The following is a 20,619-nucleotide window of genomic DNA, read 5'->3' as shown; positions in this document are numbered from 1 at the left end:
AGAAATCATATAGTAACTCTCAACAATGGTGCAGCTCTGTGCTTTTGGCTAGATTTGAATTGACTGAATGCAAAGCCTATTCTTTCTCAAGGCAAGTAGAATTCCTCATCAATAATATTTGTCAGTGTTTCTGATAGTATTTCTTTTTTGTTTAGGAATAAAAAGAATTCTTATTTAAAATCATACAGTTTGACAAAATTCTTCTCAAATATTTACCTTTATTTTACAAGCAGGTACACTGAAGCCCAGAGAAGGGAAGTAACTTGCCCAAGGTCACACAGCTGGTTAGAGGTGAAATGGGGATTTGAATTCAGTCTGTTTGACTCCGGGATGGAAACTCTTAATCCAGCTGTTTAATCACCTCAGTAGACTATAAACTATAGAGCACAGAAATACGATATGAGCCATATATATAACTTAAAATCTTCTAGAAGTTATGTTAAAAAATGAAGAAGGAACAAGTGAAATTAATTTTGATAATATATTTAATCTATTAGATCTAAAATGTCATTTCAACATAAGTGTGAAGCATTATTGAGATATTTCACATTCTTTTTTTCATACAAAGACTTAAAAATCTGATGTGTATTTCACATGTCCAGCACACCTTACTGCAGTCTCGCCATATTTCAAATGTTCAATAGCCATACGTGGCCAGTGGCCACCATAATAAGTGGTGTAATTGTAGCAATATGGGTGTCTGAGCCTCTCTCTGACTTCTTCGTTCCTCCATCCATGACCCTGGAAAACTTACTGTCCTGTGCCCTGTTCCCCTACATGCTGCCAGTCTAATGAGCTTGTTAAAGCCAGTGACAAGATGGTGATCGTGGATTTTTATGCAGATGTTTGCATGTCAGAGAGGTCTTCCTAAGAGCTAGAAAACTAGGTTCTTTTGGCTCCAAGTCAAGAAGCACCACCAGCCTTCCTGGGCAGGAGGTAAGAGATTTGAGTGACTTGTGTCTCTGCCACCCAGACTAGTCCAGGTACCCAGCGATTCATTTCATGGGCACAAAAGAACCAGCCTCTCCCACCTTAGCAATACCTTACCCTGGCTGAGGGCTTTGTATGCTCTGAAGCCAGTCTGGTCTCATGTGGACCTTTGAGCCCAGCCTTAGCCCAGGGACCCCTGTGGATCAGAATTAGCCCTGCAGAGATGCCTAAAACAGCTTCTGCAAGCCCACAGGACTGAAATCTCATGACTAGCTTTGAGCCCCAGCTCAGCCACTCCTAGCTGGGAGAACTTGCCTACCATTCTGTAAAATCAGGGTCAGAAAAATACTTCCTCTTTCACAGAGTTGACAGGAGGATCAAGTGGGGCTACATAAGAATCACTTTTGTCTCTTGAACGCTGGCATCATGTCAGACATTGACTAAGTGTGTTACCCAGAACTGCTATTTTTATTTCCATTTCATAGATAGGGTCACTGAGTCTCTGAGAGGTGAAATAACTTGCCCAGCCGCATACAACTAGCCGGTGGTGGATTCAATGATCGTAGATCCTTTTTCATAAGGTGATTATGGGACTTAGATAAGTTAGTAAATTAAAGCACTTAGAAGAGTACTGGGCAATAGATTTTTGTTCTCATTATCATCATCATCATCATTGTTGTCAATATCATCATCCCTGCCATCATCAGCAGCATTAATATTTACATCATCACCATCATCATCATTGTTGTCTTGTCATTGTCTTTGTCATCACCATCATTGACATCATCATTATCACTTATTTTCCCGTTTCTCTGTGTGTGTGTAGTGAGTACACTGCATAGTGCTGGACCTGCATTAAGTGAGTTTCCTAACTTAGCTAAGCAATAAATTGTGCTAAAACTAACCCATAACAGAAAAAAAATAAAGGTAAGGCTGAAAGGTGGTTCTTGTTTGGAAGACACACATACAAGCTCACACACATACATCCAGGACATTTTCTTTGGCTACAGAACACTGCCAGCATACAGCTTTAAGAATGCCTTTGGGGAAAGAAAAGCAAGCTACCTGCCACAGGTTCTGCGGGGCTTATTCTCCCCTTCCCAGTACAAGAAGGCTTTGGGAGCACAGTCTCTGCCTTCAGCTTCTTGGCCACCCTGTGGGGAAGCTGCCAAGTAAAATAACCTCCCTTGGGTCTTTAATGTGCTGCTCAAATAGTGAGGACCTTGTTTGGGGTGTTATATCAACACTGCCAACAAAATTTACAGAGTCACTGCCAGTCAAGCTCTGGGCAAAACCAACAGTGTGCTCTTTGGCTACCTTTCCTCTCACCCAGGGAGGTAACCTCTCTCTGACTTCTTCATTCCTCCAACCATGACCCTGGAAACTGTCCTGTGCCCTGTTCCCCTACATGCTGCCAGTCTAATGAGATCGTTAAAGCCAGTGACAAGACGGTGATTGTGGATTTTTATGCAGATGTTTGCATGTCAGAGGGGTCTTCCTAAACTCCAAGCTCTGGGTGGGTGGGAAGCAGAGAGAGCCAAGAATGGGATTTCAAGAAGGGGAGTGACTTTGGCACCACTCAAATCAGTCACAGACGAAGCCTCCTACCAGCTCACACTGACCTTTCAAACTTGACGTTTCTGTCAAGGCCCATGGACAGCCTAATTTTGCAATTCTGTGCTCTCAGCAGAGCTAGGGGAATACCCTAGAACAGTGGTCCCCAACCTTTTTGGCACCAGGGACCGGTTTCACTGAAGACAATTTTTCCATGGACCAGGGGGTGGGGGGGATTGGTTTCTGGATGATTCACGTGTATTACATGTATTGTGCACTTTATTTCTATTATTATTACATTGTTACATATAATGAAATAATTATACAATTCACCACAATGTAGAATCAGTGGGATCCCTGAACTTGTTTTCCTGCAACTAGACGGCCCCATCTGGAGGTGATGGAAGACATTAGATTCCCATCTGGAGGTGATGGAAGGCATTAGATTCTCATAAGGCGTGTGCAACCTAGAGGTCTTGCATTCGCAGTTCACAGTGGGGTTTGTGCTCCTATGAGAATCTAATGCCACCACTGATCTGACAGGAGGCAGAGCTCAGGCAGTAATGTGAGCAATGAGGAGTGGCTGTAAATACTGATGATATTTTGTTCACTGGCCCACTGCTTACCTCCTGCTGTGTGGCCCAGTGGTTGAGGACCACTACCCTAGAACATGCTGAACTAGGACATTGATTTAACAAATTTTATTGAGGACTTGCTATACACCAGGAACATTGCTAGATACTGAGGTGCAGGAGAGAATGGTATAAAAACACAGCTCCATGAATCTCATACAGTAAGGGAGAAGTTTTATGTCACAGGCTTGTTATTCCACTTGGATTTCAGAACCATTCTTTCAAGCTAGCATTTGCTGAGCCCAGCCCTATGTTAAATGCTTACGTAAATTATCCATTGTAATCACTGCAACAACCCCATGAGATAGGTACTAGTCACAGTATCCCCATTTGACAGACAAGGAAACTGAGACACAATGAGATTGATAAACTTGTCCAAAGTCATTCAGTAAGTAAGTGGAATAACTAGGATTTGAACTCGAAGTATAAGGCTGTATAGGCACATGGAGGAGCATCCCACCCAGTCTTGGGATGGGCAGTCAGTCTTGGGATAAGAGATGTGTAGGGGTGACCTAATGGAGGAGATGGGGGCAGAATAAAGGGACATTTAAGGGAGACATGGAGATGGTGATCCAGGGAAGATATGTGACTTGCTCAAGGTTTCTGGCTGAAAAGTGGCAGAGCATGATCAGGATCCAGGACTTCTGCTCCAGTCCCATGTTTCTGCTCCTTCTTCATACCCTTGACCTCACGAGCCCTACTGTCTAACCAGCTAAGCTAAACCAGGGCTCAGCAGGAGCCCAAAATAGCTACGGCTTCCAGGCAAAATTAGTGCCGAGTCAATGTTGCCCCCATTCATCACTCTGACTTCAACCTTGTTATTTTCAGGCAACGTGGCACAAGAATGAGTTGAGACAGAAAGAGAGAGAGAGGCTCCTTCAATCCTGCTCGATTGCTGAGTTTCTAATGGAAAATTTGTTATTTATTTGAAAAAAACAATGGGACATCAGTTGATTGCAGCCCCAGGATCATTTTGCCCCTCACCCTCTTCTAGCATTGATGCTCTCCAGAATCCACATTTCATCCAACAGTGGGGCTTGCATGGGGTTGACCCAACACTCACCTCCAAAAATAGGTCCTGCCTAGCCTAAGCCAATCAACATGGCCCATATCTCTCTCCTACCACAGCGATTGGTTCAGAAACAAGCAGGTACTCTAATCAGAAACAATAAGCCTTTGGCTGGGAGAGAAAGATTCTAGATTCTTATGGATTTGGGCATCTGGGAGAAGTGAGCTTGGCCTCCTGGCAGTATCTTGCTACCATCAGGGCAGCTGAAGCCTAGGGGAAGGTAGAGATGCAGAGAAACTAAGATCTCATGAGCTTTGTTTGAGCCTGGATCAAGCCATACCTGAAGCAATCCCTTGCGAATTTTGATGTCTGTGAGCCAAAATAAATTATTGTCTTTTTAGAAAGTCCACTTGAGTTGTGTTTTGGTCTTACTCAAGTTGTAGCTGTTGCAGAATGACCACCTGGGTTTGGGCAGTGGAGAACACACAAGCGAACATCTGGAATAGAATGAAAATTGAGGGATTGGAGTGGGGTGGGGGAGGGTCTTTCTGAAACAAAGAGTTAGAATGATCATGAGTCCAAGAGGCAGAGTAAGTTCTGCAGAACATTTAAATGCAGCCTATGACTTCCTCAAGTAAGAACAATTATAGCAATGATTTTTGTCTATTAAATACTTGGTTATTGTATTTTGTGCTTCATCTCATCTTATCATTCATATCACTCTATAAGGTTCGAATATTCCCATTTACGAGATAAGCAAACTGAAACCCAGAGAGGAGAAGTGGCATCCCCTAAAACGTGCAGCAAATAGTCCGGCCACTGTGGCTCACGCCTATAATCCCAGCACTTTGGGAGGCCGAGGTGGGTGGATCATTTGAGGTCAGGAGTTCGAGACAAGCCTGGCCAACATTGTGAAACCCTGCCTCTACTAAAAATACAAAAATTAGCTGGGCATGGTGGTGGGCACCTGTAGTCCCAGCTACTCTGGAGGCTGAGGCAGGAGAATCACTTGGATCCGGGAGGCGGAGGTTGCAGTGAGCCAAGATCACGGAACTACACTTCAGCCTGGGCAACAGAGCAAGACTCTGTCAAAAAAAAAAGAAAAAAAGAAAGAAAGGAAGAAAGGAAGGAAAGAAAGAAAGAAAGAAAGAAAAGAAAAGAAAAGAAAAGAAAAGAAAAGAAAAGAAAAGAAAGAAAGAAAGAAAGAAAGAAAGAAAGAAAGAAAGAAAGAAAGAAAGATGCAGCAAATAGTGAAACTGGGCTGGCACACAGGTAGGTCTGACAGGGAATCTCCTGCCCCAACACATCATCACCTCCGTAAGAACAGATGCATGGGAGAGATCCTGCTTACTCTCCGGTGGATCAGATTTAGTATCTGTGCCTGCGAGCCAATGACAAAATGTGTGAATTTCAGCAGGACCACTTTCTCCATTTAACCTTGGCAGAATCCCAAGGGCAATAAACATTCCCCCAAAATGGCAGAGAACTTTGCTGAAGCCAACAGAGGATTTTGCTTAGGAGCAGACACCCTAAGAATCTCAATGTAGAAATCTCTGGGATGTCCATTCCCACTGCTGGCATCAATCTTTAGACATAAGATTCATTAGATGACCCCATCACAAAAATACCAAGAGCAGAGTCATTTACTGAGTTCTTCATTCACACTCACAGGCCTCTGAGGCAGGTGCTATGATCATCCCACTGCACAAATGAGGGAGTTAAGGCTCAGAGAGATCAAGTCACTGATCCAATATTACAGAGCTAGCAGAGCATTTGGACAAAGATCTGACTCCCAACCAGGAGGCTTTTCAATACATCAGTGTTTCTCAAACTATAGGAGCCATCTCAGCATAAGGGAAGATTCCAGTGTTAAATAGCATTCTATCATAAAGTGAGAAAAGTATTCACTTTTAATTTTCCTTCAATATCTCTGATGACATCAATAAAAAATCTCAGTTTGGTGCTAACAGAGCTTCAACACCTCTCAAATGCTTGCTAATCTGCCTTTATAACAGAGAGAGGCCTCAGGCACAGAATCCCAGGCAGGTAATGGTGCCGGGCTAGAATTGATCTACCTTGTCTTTGTTTGGAGTGTTTGTAGTGATTAACCTCTATTTAGGGAAAGTCATATTGATTTCATATTTGCAGGTAAGTTAACTTCCTAAATAAACAATTTTCAGTAAAAAAGTAAATCAATTCCAAGAAAAATAGCAAATGTGGGAAAAATTGCAAGGGTGGTGTGCTGATGATTTAAGTTTGGGAGATGTCTCCACCTCACACTCAACTAAACTCCAAACCTCTGCCTCATCAACTCAGCAAATGGGACGGTCCCACACAGAAAGAACATGTAACCTTGGTACCAGCCCAAACTGGGCCTGCTCTGTTGAAGACAAAATGCTGAGTAGACTGGGTTCAGTGGCTCATGCCTATAATCCTAGCTCCTTGAGAAGCCAAGATGAGAGGGTCACTTGAGCTAGAAGTTCAAGACCAGCCTGGGAAACATAGCAAGACCCTGTCTGTACCAAAAAAACCACCAACAACAAAGAATTAGAGTCCCCTTTGGGGTAACAGAGCCTGGGTATGCACAATAGAAAAATCTTTGACCTTTAACAACACCTGGGACCATGAATCCTACCCTTGGAACCAAGAAGACTGGGACATGACCAGGACCTGAACTCTGGAACTCTTTCAGAAGTGAGGAGTCTATTGGCCCAGAAGATCCAGGGTTAAAATCTGCCTCAACATACTTTACTGTAAATGGTCAAATTTGAAGCCCTTTAATCAGACCCTGCCAACCCACCACTCCTAAATCTTTTCCCTTGCCCTCTGATCCCTTAAAATTTGCTCCAGATTCCAAATTAGGGAGACAGATTTAAGCCTGACTTCTGTCTCCTTGCCAGCCAGGTTTACAATAAAGTCTTTCTTTTCTCAAAAACCAGTGCCATAGTCATTGGCTTTTATGTGCATTGGGCAGCAAGTCCATTTGCTGGCTAGCAAATGAGCCCACATGAAAAGGAGACTGGGTACCCCCTTCGTCCCCACCTTCTCCTACAACACATCTCTGAAACCCATCAGGTCAGATGAGGCTTTCCTGGACTGGGATGTGAGGAGTTATTGGGCCTCCTTGTCTCCTAAGCATTGTGACCCACACAATGTGGAGACGTGGGTAGATCTGTTGGAGAGAAAGCCGTTGCGGGCAAGGAAGGCATTCCTCAAGTTAGATTCAGGCTGGAGACTGGTGTTGTCCACTGAAGCGAAACATTCACATACCTAGGACCCTGCAATTCCACTCCTGGGTATACACCTACAAGAAATGAGTGCTTAAATCTCCCACAAGATTTGTACAAGAATGTCCCTAGCACCTCTGTTCATTAGGGTCCCAAACTGCAGAAAATCAGCCATGTGTCCTTCAAAAGGAGAAAGGATTAAAAATTGAATGAACAAGAAAGAAACCGCTGATATATGCAACATCATGAATAAATCTCACGGATTTATAAAAATAACATCAAGCAAAGGAAGCCAGGCACAAAAGAAAAGACAGTACAAGATCCCATTCATATGAAGTTCAAGGACAGGCAAATTAATCTCTGGTGACAGGGGTATCAATTAGGAAGAAATGCAAAGAAACCTCTCTGGAGTGATAAGAATGGTCTGTATCTTGACCTTGGCAATGGTTCCATGGCTCTATAAGTTTGTAAAAATTTATTGATTTTGTACTTTACAGTATGTAAGGTATACCATTGTAGGAAGTTTTCAAACATCCCCCTCTGCAAAAAAAAAAAAAAAAAAAAAAAAGATTTAAGATTAAACAACAGTATAAATAAGTGAAGGGCTACAGGTCTAGTGGTAATGCCAACCACTCTGTCATGGGTCCTGGGCTGTAGAGAAGACAGTGACCCACTGGGATGTCAAAGGCAAGCCATCATTGATGCCACCATGTTTCACTCATTTATTCACTACCTTTCCAGGCATTCACTTATTCTTTTAGTATCTTTCCTTAATTTTTTTTATCCATGCTTAGTATATTAGTTTCCTGTGGCTGCAGTAACATATGACCACAAACTTCCTAGCTTAAAAAAAACATAAGTTCATTCTATTCAGTTCTGAAAATCAGAAGTGTAAAATCAAGATGTCTGCAGGGCTGGTTCCTGCTGGAGGCTTCAGGGAGAATCTGCTTCCTTGCTTTTTCAGCTTCTAGAAGCTGCCTGCATGCCTTGGCTCCTGGCCCCTCCCCTTCCTGCCTGCATTCCATCACTCCAACGTCTTCTATCATCGCATCTCCTGCTACTGACTCGGATCTTCCCTGCCTCCCTCTTATGAAGATCCTTGCGATGACAGTGGGACCACTTGGAGAATCCAGGATAATATCCCATCTCAAGATTCTTAACTCATTTACATCTGCCAAGTACCTCTTACCATGCTTAAGGTACCATATTTGCAGGTTCCAGGGATTTGAACGTGGACAGGTTTGGTGGGGCAGAGGAGGATTATTCAACCCACCACACTTAGAAAGAAGGATGGTATAGACTTTTTCTTTCTTTTTTAATTTTTCTTTTTTTTTTTTTTTTGAGACAAAGTCTTGCTCTGTCACCCAGGCTGGAGCGCAGTGGTGCAATCTCTGCTCACTGCAAGCTCCGCCTCCCAGGTTCATGCCATTCTCCAGCCTCAGCCTCCCAAGAAGCTGGGACTACAGGTGCCCGCCACCACGCCCAGCTAATTTTTTGTATTTTTAGTAGAGACGGGGTTTCACCGTGCTAGCCAGGAGGATGGTATAGACTTTTTATGAGCTCAGACTTGGAATCAGATCAGACCCATCTGGATTCAAATACTACTTATTAGTGGTATCACTTAGCTGATGACCTACCACTTATTAGCTTCATGTCCATAGGAATACAATTCAGCCTCTCTTGAAGCCCCAGTTTTCCTGCCTATACAATGAGGCATCACTCTACTTCCTCCAGGTTTTTGTGGGGAGTAAGTGAAGTGATGTTTAAGGCAGTTAACACAGAGGCTGGCACAAGATGCAGGCTCAACACACAGCCTGTGCATGCAGTGATATCTTATGAATGAATGATATTGATGGAAACAGCCATTTACCAAGTCCAGGGTACTTTGCTAACCAGGTCTGTCAGACTCCAGAATCCATCAGAAACTGTTCTGGAAAGGCCTCCAGGTCTGAGCAGAGGTCATTTGGAGAGAGAAAAGAGAAGGCCTTACTCCCAGCCCCTCCAGAAAATGGAGGAAATGCAGTCTCCAGGATGCTCAGAAGAGGGTCTGAGCCCTGTTCCTCTCCCCAGCAGGGAATAAACATCCAAGCTTTTCTGGTGGCTGCCTGTCATTTATCAGAGATGGAATTTCCTTGGCACTTTGGGAAAAATAGATGCCAAGATGCAGAAAGAAATAGATTTTTTTCTTTCCCCCAGAAGTAGAACTTGGCTCATACATGTGTGGGGCACATTGATACAAATGGAATGAGAAAGCTCTGGGAGCCCTGGGGACTGAGGGTGTTGCTTGCATCTGAGTGTGAAATGGGTTGGGGGGCTGGGGATCCCCCAGCCCATTTTCCAAGGCATATGTGTTTGATTATTCCACCCGTGAGTCTGAAGGGGGCTTGGTGACTCCTCCCTATGAACAGGCAGGATTCCAAGAGCTTCCGGAGAGATGTGAGCCTGCAAGGAAGATGCTGAAGAAGCCCAAAGGAGGAAATGAGAACAACGTGGCCAATGTTGTCTTCAGGCTTGGAAGAGAATCTGAGGTCACAGTCCCTCTGCCGTCCTTCCTTTCCACCCTCGCCAGTATTCTGTGGCCAAGGGCAGGCCTTAGCATGGACTGTCTACCATTTTACCCCATCTCTGCCACTTGGCTTCTGTGCAGCGTTGGGCAAGCGACTTCTTCCCTCTGTGAGCCTCAGTGTCCCCATCTGTAAAGTGGGGAGGACGGTGATGCATGGGCCATGGTGAGAGCTTGAGATGACAGTGCACAGTGAAGCCACGGTAAAATCTGCATGTGAGGGGTCTCATTCGTTATTCTGATCAGGTGGAGCTTTTGTTTTACAGATAAGGGCACTGAGGGCCCAGAGTGGGAAAGCAACTCACCCACATCACATAGCCCAGCTGTGTTCTGGGTTCTGACCCGTTCTGGACCCACCACAAGCTTCCCAGGCATCACAGGACTGAACATGCTGGTCATAGGAATAACAAAACAAGAACTATGCAGTGAGCACTCGCTTTGTGCCGGGCTCTGTGCTAAGCTGGGCTGCCAACAGAGTACCACAAACCAAGTGGCTTAAACAGCAGAAATTTATTCTCTCCTGGTTCTGGAGGCTGGCAGTCAGCGGTCAAGGTGTCAGCAGGATTGGTTCCCTCTGGGGGCTGTGAGAGAATCTGTTCCAGGCCTCTCTTGAAGCTTCTGGTGGTTTGCCAGCAATCTTTGGCATTTCTTGGCTCACAGAAATACGACCCTGATCTCTGCCTTCCTGTTCCCATGTCCTTTCTCCTGTGTTCAAATCTGTGTCCAAATTTTCCCTTTTTCTAAGAACACCAGTCACATTGGATTAGGGGCCCACTCTACTCCACTATGACTTCATCCTAATTTAACTAATTCCATCTGCAATGACCCTATATCCAAATCAAGTCACATTCTGAAGGCCTGGAGGTTAGAACTTAAACATATGAATTTGGAGGGAGGAACACAATTCAACCCTTTACAGCCCCTATATGCATTATGATATTTTCTTATAACAGCTCTGCAAGGTAAATTGGAATCAATATTTCTATTTCACAGATGAAGAAAGTGAGGTTCAGAGAGCTGAAAAACTCCCCTAAAGCCACATACACCATGTGTGTGGTGGCAGCACCAAGATTTAAACATCAGGTCGCACCATTCCAAATTTCATTCTCTCTACCACACACCTGCCTGCCTCCATACACGTGCTTTCATCTATCATCCCAATAATCCAGTTAGGTGGCTTCTGTTATTATTACCACTTTATAAGTGAGGAAACTGAAGCTCAGGAAGGTGATGGGACAAGGCCAAGGGTTGCAAAGCTCGTCAATGTCAGAGCTGGGATTGGAATGCAGGCACCTGCCTCCTGAGTTTGTGCTCTTGACAATTTCACCCCTCTCCTATTGAGAAATCCTGGGTGTGCTGCACAACACAGTATAGCATAACATAATACAGTATATTGTGTTGTATTATCTATCACATCATATATCATATCTGACATGGTTTGGATTTGTGTCCCCACCCAAACATCATGGTCAATTGTAATCCCCAGTGTTGGAGGTGGGGCCTGGTGAGAGGTGATTGGATCATGGGGGCAGATTTCTCTCTTGGTGCTGTTCTTGTGATAGTGAGTGAGTACTCATAAGATCTGGTTGTTGTTTAAGTGTGTGGCACCTCCCCTGCCAGCCTCTCTTTCTCCTGCTTTGGCCATGTAAGATGATCCTACTTCCCCTTTGCCTTCTGCTATGACTGTAAGTTTCCTGAGGCCTCCCCAGAAGCCAAGAAAATGCCAGCATCATGATTCCTCTACAGTCTGCTTAACTATGAGCCAATTTTCTTTATAAATTACCCAGTCTCAGGTATTTCTTTATAGCAATGCAAGAACAGACCAATACAATATACTATCTTGTCATATACTATCCAATAGCTACAGAGTAACTAAGGTGGGATTTAAAGTAAGCTCTGTCCACCCTCAGACTGCAGGCTCTGAAGTGAGTCCTTAGAATCAGCCCATCCCACCAACCATCTTCCTGCCGAACTCACAGCAACAGTTCATTTTCACGTTGGGTCTTGAAAGAAGCTCACCTTCAGCAGCCATCCTTGGCAGCCTCTAAAGGCCAAGCAGCCACACCCCTCATCCAGCCAAGATCCTAAATTAACTATGAAGCTGTAACGAATGTAACATGGCTCTCGTGTTATCATACGTGTCTAATATCTCCACGAAGGCCCCTTGCAGAGCCCTGGTTGGGCAAATTCCCTTTGTCTCAGCACAGGGGGAAACCTCAGGAGCCCTCACAGCCAGAAATACCCTCAACAGTACTGAATCCTTGGATTCTGTTGTCTGCCAGGGGCAGATTGTATAGGAGAAAAGCCAACGCTGAGAAAAACAAATGATGGCAAGGACCGTCCTCCCACGCCTGCATTCCCCAGCAAGAGATGCTGCAGGGGCTGCCGGGGGCTTTCTGGGGCAAGGAGACAGATTCCTCCCCTGGGCAGAACCAACTCACAGTCCAAGAGCAAGAATAAGAGTCCCTCACACTCAGATGATCCCAAGCAGTTGGAGTGGGGATTTCAGAACATCACTAGCTCATTTGTTTCAGCAAGATGGCCATTCATCATTCTATGAGAGTTCATTGAGCATCTATGATGTACCAGACTCTGTGTGCTGGGGATGCAGAGATGAGCAAGACAAGAGTCTTACCCTCCACGGGGATCACAAATGAGTAGCCAGAGGCATAACACTGTAGTACTGTGGAGCCCCAGCTTAGCCACTTTCCTCTCTGCCTTGGTTCTCTCATCTGTAGAATGGGTATACTGTGAGTAGTTTCTATCTCACAGAGCTGTTGTGAGGACTGAATGTGTCACTATAACAAAAGAGGCTTAGGACTGAGTATGGTGTACAGAAAGCACGACAGGCACATTGGCTATCAGCACCAGCATCATCACCAGAGCTGTGATGGGGAAGCAGCAAGGACTAAGGAGAGTCAGCTGGAGAAGGAGGTCTCAAGAGTGACACCTGAGAAGATGATGTCATATTAAGAAAAGGAAACCAGATGGAGGAACAACCAGGGCAACCTCCAGAGGTGGGACAGGGCTAGATTCCTTTCAGAGACACAGAAGAGGCTAAGATGGCTGGAGCACAGGGAGCTTTGATTTTATTCTAGGGCCACAGAAGGTCTTTAACCATCAGATGTGTGTTTCCAGGAAGAACTCTGGCTGTAGTGTGCAAGATGTCACAGAATCCAGGCAAAAGACAGATGGCTTGGATCAGAATACCCAGAGGTGAAGGTACAAGCATCAAAGACACAAGGAGGGTAATGTTGGTTCCATGAAGGTGGGGTGGGATCTGTTTTGTTCACCATTGTATTGTCAGTGCCTGGCACATAGGAGGTGCTCAGGTAATACTTGTGGCTTGAGTAGACACGGAGGGTGAGGGAGAGGGAGGACTTGAGTATGATGACTTGGGCAGTCGGTAGGATGTTGGTACTGTCAGGGAGGGATGTAGGGCTCGGACAGGAGACCTGGAAGTCCCCTGGGATATAACATCCCTGTTTATTCTGCTGTGAGAGAAGCATCATTGCCACCTCTATCTTCCAGAGGTGAAAATGGAGACTCAGAGAGACAAAGCAACTTACCCGAGATCACACAGCACCTAAGGGGCAAGTTTTGGGCCTTGCATCTAGGGCTGTTTTGGCCACTCCTCACCCGGCCCAGTAGCCCTGTGTGTAAAGACCCCCACCCCGCCCGCCCCAGGGACTTGTCATAGGAGAAAGGATGGGAACATGCGCAGCCTAACGCCAGGTTGTATTTCACTGCTTAGAGCCTCAGGCTCTTCTCCAAAATGAAACCTTGTAGCCAAGTTAAAGGGTGGCCTTCATTGCTGGCTGTGTCTCAGTAGTGTGCTCTGAACTTGAACCTCTCCTACTCTCTCCGTTTGTGGCTGCTATCACTCACGCCTCTCCAGGGGCAATTTAATCTCTGGGTGTCCAGTTCTCTGACATGCTCCAGAAACGAGGTCAGTAGGGTGAATTGCAGCATTAGCATAAATTATTGACCCAGAGGTGTATGGCCACTGAAGGACTTTATGTGTAGCCCACAACCGGGCTCACAGCCTCAGACATCCCATAAGTACAGGCTGTGCGGAGAATGCAGAAGGAATCTGCCGAGTGTAGGATGTTGACTGACATGGTACCAGCCTCAGACAGCCTGTAGTGGCTGGGTGTTTGTGTGGCCTCAGAGGAGCCTCCTAAAAGTTACTAGATAATTGCTAGAGGAATTCATTTGTATTTGATTTCCCTAAATTTTTCTCTCTTTCTCATTTCAAGCAGGTGGCCAATTTTGTTGTGACCCTCAGCCCCAAGAATATATTTGCAGGGCAGGAGATAGTGTTTGCAGGAGGCCAGGCTAGATTCACAAACCCAAATGTCTACCAGGGCCAAGAAAGGGAGAGGAGGCCGCTTGCAAGATGATGAGGAAGAACAAATGCAGGAGCTCACCCCACTCTGGGTAGGGAACTTGGGGGAGACAGCAGCTGCACTCAGCTCCAGCCTGTGGTTGCTTGGAATATCCTACATTTTTAAGAGACTTTGGACACCAGGGTTTTCATATAAAATATTCCACTTTTTAAATCTTGGAAGCTAAAGTAATTAATTTAAAAAGATACAAAAAAGGGAAAACTGTGGAAAGGGTAAAAAGATCAGTCATTGCCAGCAGCTCCAGGGGTAGGAGGGAAATAGGTGGGGCCCAGAGGAGTTAGGGGCCATGAAACTCTTCTGTAGGACACTGTAATGGTGGACACATGTCATTATACACTTGTCAAAACCCAAAGACTGTGCAACACAGAGTGAACTCCAATGTATGCCATGAACTTTAGGTAATAATAATGTATCGATATTGGTTCATTGGTTGTGCCAAATGACCCTCACTAAGACCAGATGGTCATATAATGGTGGAGTGAAGGACAGAGTGGAAAGAATATATGGAGGAACTCTCTATACTTTGCTACTCAATTTTTCTGTAAACTGAACACTGCCCTCCAAAGTAAAGTCTATTATGACAAACTAAAAGCAAACAAACAAACAACGAAGAAGCCACAGAGAAATATCTGGGGCCCTCATTCAAGTTTACAACTGCCTGTTTGCAAATTCTGTTGAAAGCTCATTGATGAGCTTATGGGGTGGGGTCCTGGGGAGGAAAGTGGAGGTGAGAAGTCGATTTCTCTGGGACAGGGAACAAGCCAGAGGTTCCAAACAAGTCCTGGCAGTGCCTGAGGAAAGCGTCTAGACACGTAGTGCCAGAAATACCAATGTGGGCAGAGGTTCGCCTGTTGCTCCAAGCTTGGCTCAGAATAGCAGAGTTTCTAGACTTAGAGGAAACATGCTGGATGGCTAGTTGGGGTTTGGTGGTGACCAGGGAGAAATTCATCCATCCTGGGAGCAAGGAGCCTCAGTAATGACTGAAATCAGAGTTTTTCTACAACTCAGTAGAGACTCCAAGTCGAATTTGACTTAATTTAAAAAGATTTAAGAAAGTTGATATTTCTGGTACACCTGTATTTGTGGGCTTAAATAGATTTCTTGATACCCACAACCCACACCTGTCCACCTTAGCAGAAATCAGCAATCTGTCAGATCAGATTTTTTAATGTGCTGGCTCCTTAAATATATAGACAACGTAGGATTTCAACCCATTCTTAGAAAGGCTCTGCTCAACAACCCAAGGTCATCCCTCTACTACTGGGTCCTGCTTATGGGGAAATGAAGACCTATGAAGACCCTACTATGCACCAGCCAGTACATGGATATTCTTTTAGAAAGTTATAACTGCTACTACTGATTGAGTGCTTACTATGTGCTGAGCTAACCTGACTTGCTAACCTGTGAGTTAACCCATTGTACAGAGGAGGAAACAGCTCAGAGGTACTAAGTGGTGGGCTGAGGTTGCCTGATGCTAAGTGGTGGGGCCAGGACACGGACCTGAGCCTGCCTGGTTTCAGAGCACGTGTTCCTCCCCTTCCTCTTTGTGAAGAACCAAATCTACTGCCTTCATCTTCTCACCATCTGACAGTCTATTCACACAACGCAAAGCCAAATAAAAATTATATTTTTTGCTCACGTGAGATTTTTAGAGTTTTGGCAAGCATTTAGGAAGCATCTGAAAAACACTTTCAAAATATTACATTTGAACAATATTTGAACTTCAGCAGATGGCTCGTTGGTATGTGTGTGGGGGGCACAGCCTGGGTGGTGTCGATGTATATTTGAAAGAACTCAACATGCCACTTCCTATGTGGGGTCTCCAACAGTTCCCTAAATCTTTTGAATAGCCTGGGAGAGGCTGGGAGTCTTTTCAGATCATCTTCATCTTCCCAGACAATATGGGAGGCAGAATGATAACAATAGTATTTGTCATTCTTAATATTTATGGAGCTATGTGCCAGGCACTAGGCTGTGCTCTTTGCATAGATTATCTCATTTAAATCTCACCACAAACTTACAGAGGAGGTACTATTCTTATCTCCATCATCTAGATAAGAACAATGAGGCTCAGAGAAGTGATGTAAACTGCCCAAGGTCACAAAACTCACAAGTGGTAGAGCTGGGATTTGAACCTAGGTCTCTGACTCACAGAGATCACATAGCCACCACTAAGTCTCCTGGGGTCTTCCAGTCATAAGCAGGGCCTTTCAGTCAGTGTTGACCTCTTGGGACTATCACAAGAATCATACTGCCATTTCTTCTGTCAGTCAATCAGTCATTCAACAACCAGAAAATATAACGTGTCCTTATTCTAGGCTTAATAAGACACACACGGCTGAATAAAATTTTGTCTCCCTGCTGAGAGCCCTGATTGGTGTATGCATATGGTACTAGCTGTGCATCAGGAAGAACAGTAATTCTGGTCCTAGGGTACAGGGGCCACAATCATGCCCCTAACAGTACCCCCATATACCAACTCTCTTCCATCCATATCAAAACTTACCTGTCCTGTGCCCCATTCTCCCACTTCCAACATACTAATATGCTAATAGCAAAACCTTATCATATCTAAGCTGGAGTTAACCTTAGGAATTGTCCCCATTATATAGATCAGGAAACTGAGGCCCCACAAAAGAATGTGATTTGGCTGAGGTCACAGAGCAGATCCAGAACCAAAACCCAGGTCTCTTCACTCCTCTTTCAGAATCCTTTCCACAACATTACCCCGTAGCTGCAGGCTCGGATCTGGGGCATATTCGCCATGTCTCACGTGGTACTTCTAGGTAGTACACAGATAAACTCTTCTTAAAATGTCAATAGTTATGTAATTATTTTAATGGGAATAGTTACAAAAATCATAAGTGCCCATCACACCTTGATTGCATATGTATTATTGCTTAGAATGAAGCAATAATAAATAATGAGTTCATTTGGATTCATGAAAAATATGCAGCTCTGGGAAAATTATTGAAGATAGGTTAATAAATGCTGGAGTTTGTGGACATTATTAATCCGAAAAAGAAATGTTAATGGAGGTGATTCTGGACTCTTGTGCACGACAGTGGGAAGATGCCTTTCCTCTGAGAAGCCTCCTGGAACCCTTTTGTGGTGAGTAGAATGCTACCCCAAAGATATCCATGTCCTAAACCCCATAACCTGTGAATATGTGACCTGTCATGCAAGCAAAAGGGACTTTACAGATGTGATTAAGCTAGGAATCTTGAGAAGGGGAGATTATCCTGGATTATCTCATGGATACAATATCATCACAAGCATCCTTATGAGGGCAGCAGGAGGGTCAGAGTCGGAGAAGGAGAGAAGACAACAGAAACAGAGCCCAGAGGCATACAATTGCTGGTTTTGAGGATGAAAAGGGGTCATGACCCAAGGGATGTGGGTAACATCTAGAAGCTGGGAAAGGCAAGGAGCCAATTTTCCTCTGGAGCCTCCAGAAGGAACTCAGTCATGCCAACCTGGTGAGACCCATGTTGTACTTCTGGCCTTCAGAACTGTAGTAGAATAAATGGGTGCTGTTTTAAGCTATCAGGTTTGTGGTGATTTGTTACAGCAGCTATTGGAAACTAATACACCCTTCGCAACTCCAGGACACCATCTACCCACTCTGAGGACACTCAGGGGGCCCTGACCTTCCCTCCTGGTGCCTCTGCTTTCTCTAAACCAGTAACAACAGAAATACCTTCAACTTAATGCTTTACAGCCATGTGTTGAGCATCACACTTCATCTAGACTAAGAAAAACCTTCCAGCAGCATCAAGGCAAGCAGTACCACCACCACTTCCATTTCTCAGATCTGTCTGCTGTCTTCCATTTGCCCCTCGAGACACGCTCTTCCCCTTCAACTGCCCTGCTGTCCACCTGGAGGTGGCCTGGGGGAACCACATCAATGAGCTTTCTGCTTCCCTAACTTCCACTAGAGTTTGGCCAACGGGAGGCCCTGGCACGATATTGGAAGCTGGGTCAAGGATGGTCAGGGCGTACATGTCTTTCCCCATCACCTCTCCCTCTGTGCAGCCACCAGGGTTGGCTGAGCCCCTCTACCAAAGAACATGGCACTGCAGGTGACCCTCTCCATAGAGCTAATTTTTCTAGGTTTCTGCACTTTGCCTTTTCAGGCTTGGGGGTGAATACAGCTCCCCACTACTGCTAACTCTGGGGTGCTGCACCATCCCTTGTGATTTTCCCACATCCTGCCCCTATGGTTATAAGCCCTCACTCTTACCAGCATCCCCACTGATACTGCAGAAAATGCAGACGCAGCACAGACAAGTGCCATCACTCTTCCAAGGTTAGGAACCCATGAGGGGTAGAGACAGTGGTGGAGGCTGAGTCTAAAACCCTCCGCCAGAGGTTGCCAGGATGGCTCACGGAATATGGGCTACAGAGATCCACAGAGCACAGGTTTTATTTAATTATTTTCTTGACTTGAATTCATCACTAACATTGAGCCAGTGGGAGCTTTTAAATACAAACCCAGTCTCTAGGTCTCTTGAAAGATAAAATGAGCTGCACCGTTCTAAGTGCTTTCTGTGTTAACTTCTTTAATCCTCACAATTCTACAATGTAAGTACTCGTGCTAAGTCAGTTTTTGTTTGTTTGTTTGTTTGTTTGTTTGAGACAGAGTCTCACTCTGTCACCCAGGCTGGAGTGCAGTGGTGTGATCTCGGCTCACTGCAACCTCTGCCTCCAGGTTCAAGCGATTCTCATGCCTCAGCCTCTCAAGTAGCTGGGATTATAGGTGTGCACCACCACACCTGGCTAATTTTTGTATTTTTTAGTAGAGACAGGGTTTCACCATGTTGGCCAGGCTGGCCTTGAACTCCCGACCTCAGGTGATCTGCCCACCTTGGCTTCTCTCCCAAAGTGCTGGGATTACAGGCATGAGCCATCATGCCCAGCCAAACTCAGTTTTAAATGGGGAAACAAAGGCACAAAGGTTAAACCGCTTGCCTGAGTTTAGGGATCTGAACCTAGCATATAGATTGGTTCTGGTAAGCTGAGCCTCCAGATGTGGCATGGGCTCCTCGTTCTGCCATGGTCTGCAACAGGCCCTTCTTATACCACCCACCTGGCCTCCAAAGGCCCCTCGGGCTTCTGGGATGGCCCCGGTTAATTCCTGGGACTCATCTTTATCCCAGAGCAGGCTCTGCCACCAAGAGGGGAAGTTCGTCATCATCCCTAATGTGGCTCACCCTGAAAATGCACTATTCAGGGCTGAATTACACAGCATCAGTACCTGCCTGACCCTGTATTTCTCTGGCCACATCGTGGATTTCTGATTGTGTCCAGCGCCTGGCTGGAGCCTGTGGGAGCCCAGCGCACATGTCCTGTGCCCAGGAGCACACAGAGCCCTTGTTCTCCTGGCCTCCCACCCTGCCCTGCTCAGGTTGAACCCTTGCCTTGGCCTGAATGGGGCTCTCACTTTATCATTCCTTGGTCACAGCCCACCAATGGGGAAACCAAGCCAAACAGAGGCACTTTCTAAAAATCTCTGAAACTGGAGCTGGCTAGGCCTCCTTCTTCAAGTGCAGCACACTCAGAATGGGCAGTTTTGCTGGGTTTTGCTTCTCTTCTTTTTCCTCTTGGCCCTTCCTCGGGTTTCCTCTGAGCGTTCCCCGGGGGGAGCAGAGTGCAGCTAAATGCCCTCATTGTGAGAGCAACTGCAGTGTCCCTGATGCCTGGAGCTGGATCCAGGAGAGCAGTGACGCCGCCCTTGGAAGGAGATCGATGGCCCTCCTATTGCAGAGCCATTCTCCCGTCTGGGCCAGTGTGTGCAGGAGGAGGGCTGGGAGGGAGCTGAGAGAATGTTGGAAAGAACTGGCTTGACCTCAGGGGAGGCAAACACAATTCTAGAAAAAGATGAGAAGTGTTATCTGTCCAAAGAGAGCAATTAATTGGTCATTAGCCCATGGAGTAGGTTTTCATCTCAAAAAACCCTCAGAGGTGAGAGAGAGGGAACTAGATCAGGTCCCAGAGAGTGGCCTCAAGGGAGTCCCCAGTGAGTGTGTGGTTAATCAATATTCACGGCAGTCCGGGAGATTCCCAGGAGGGCTGCATGGATCAGGAGGCATGGCAGAGTTAGGCCTAGATTCTAATCTTGACTTTATTCTAAATGGCTGTGTACCTTGGGCGAATCCCTCTCCCTCTGAACATCAATTTCCCCAAATACATAATAAGAGTTGAATCCACCTCTGATCTTGATTCAGTGAATCCTGTACTCCATCTCTTCCCTCTTCCTAGCTAATAGAACCCCCACCCCTGTGAAGGAGGTCAT

General features: G+C 45.5%; 1 protein-coding gene across 3 annotated transcripts in view; it reads right to left on the bottom strand.

Moving 5' to 3' along the window:
• Positions 1 to 20,619, bottom strand: part of WSCD2 (WSC domain containing 2) — a 121,794-nt gene that overhangs the window by 78,669 nt on the left and 22,506 nt on the right. The gene's annotated exons all lie outside the window — the stretch shown is intronic.

Source organism: Pan paniscus, chromosome 10 (genome assembly GCF_029289425.2).
Source record: "Pan paniscus chromosome 10, NHGRI_mPanPan1-v2.0_pri, whole genome shotgun sequence".
Lineage (NCBI taxonomy): Eukaryota > Metazoa > Chordata > Mammalia > Primates > Hominidae > Pan > Pan paniscus.
This window is presented reverse-complemented; position numbering and strand designations above follow the sequence as displayed.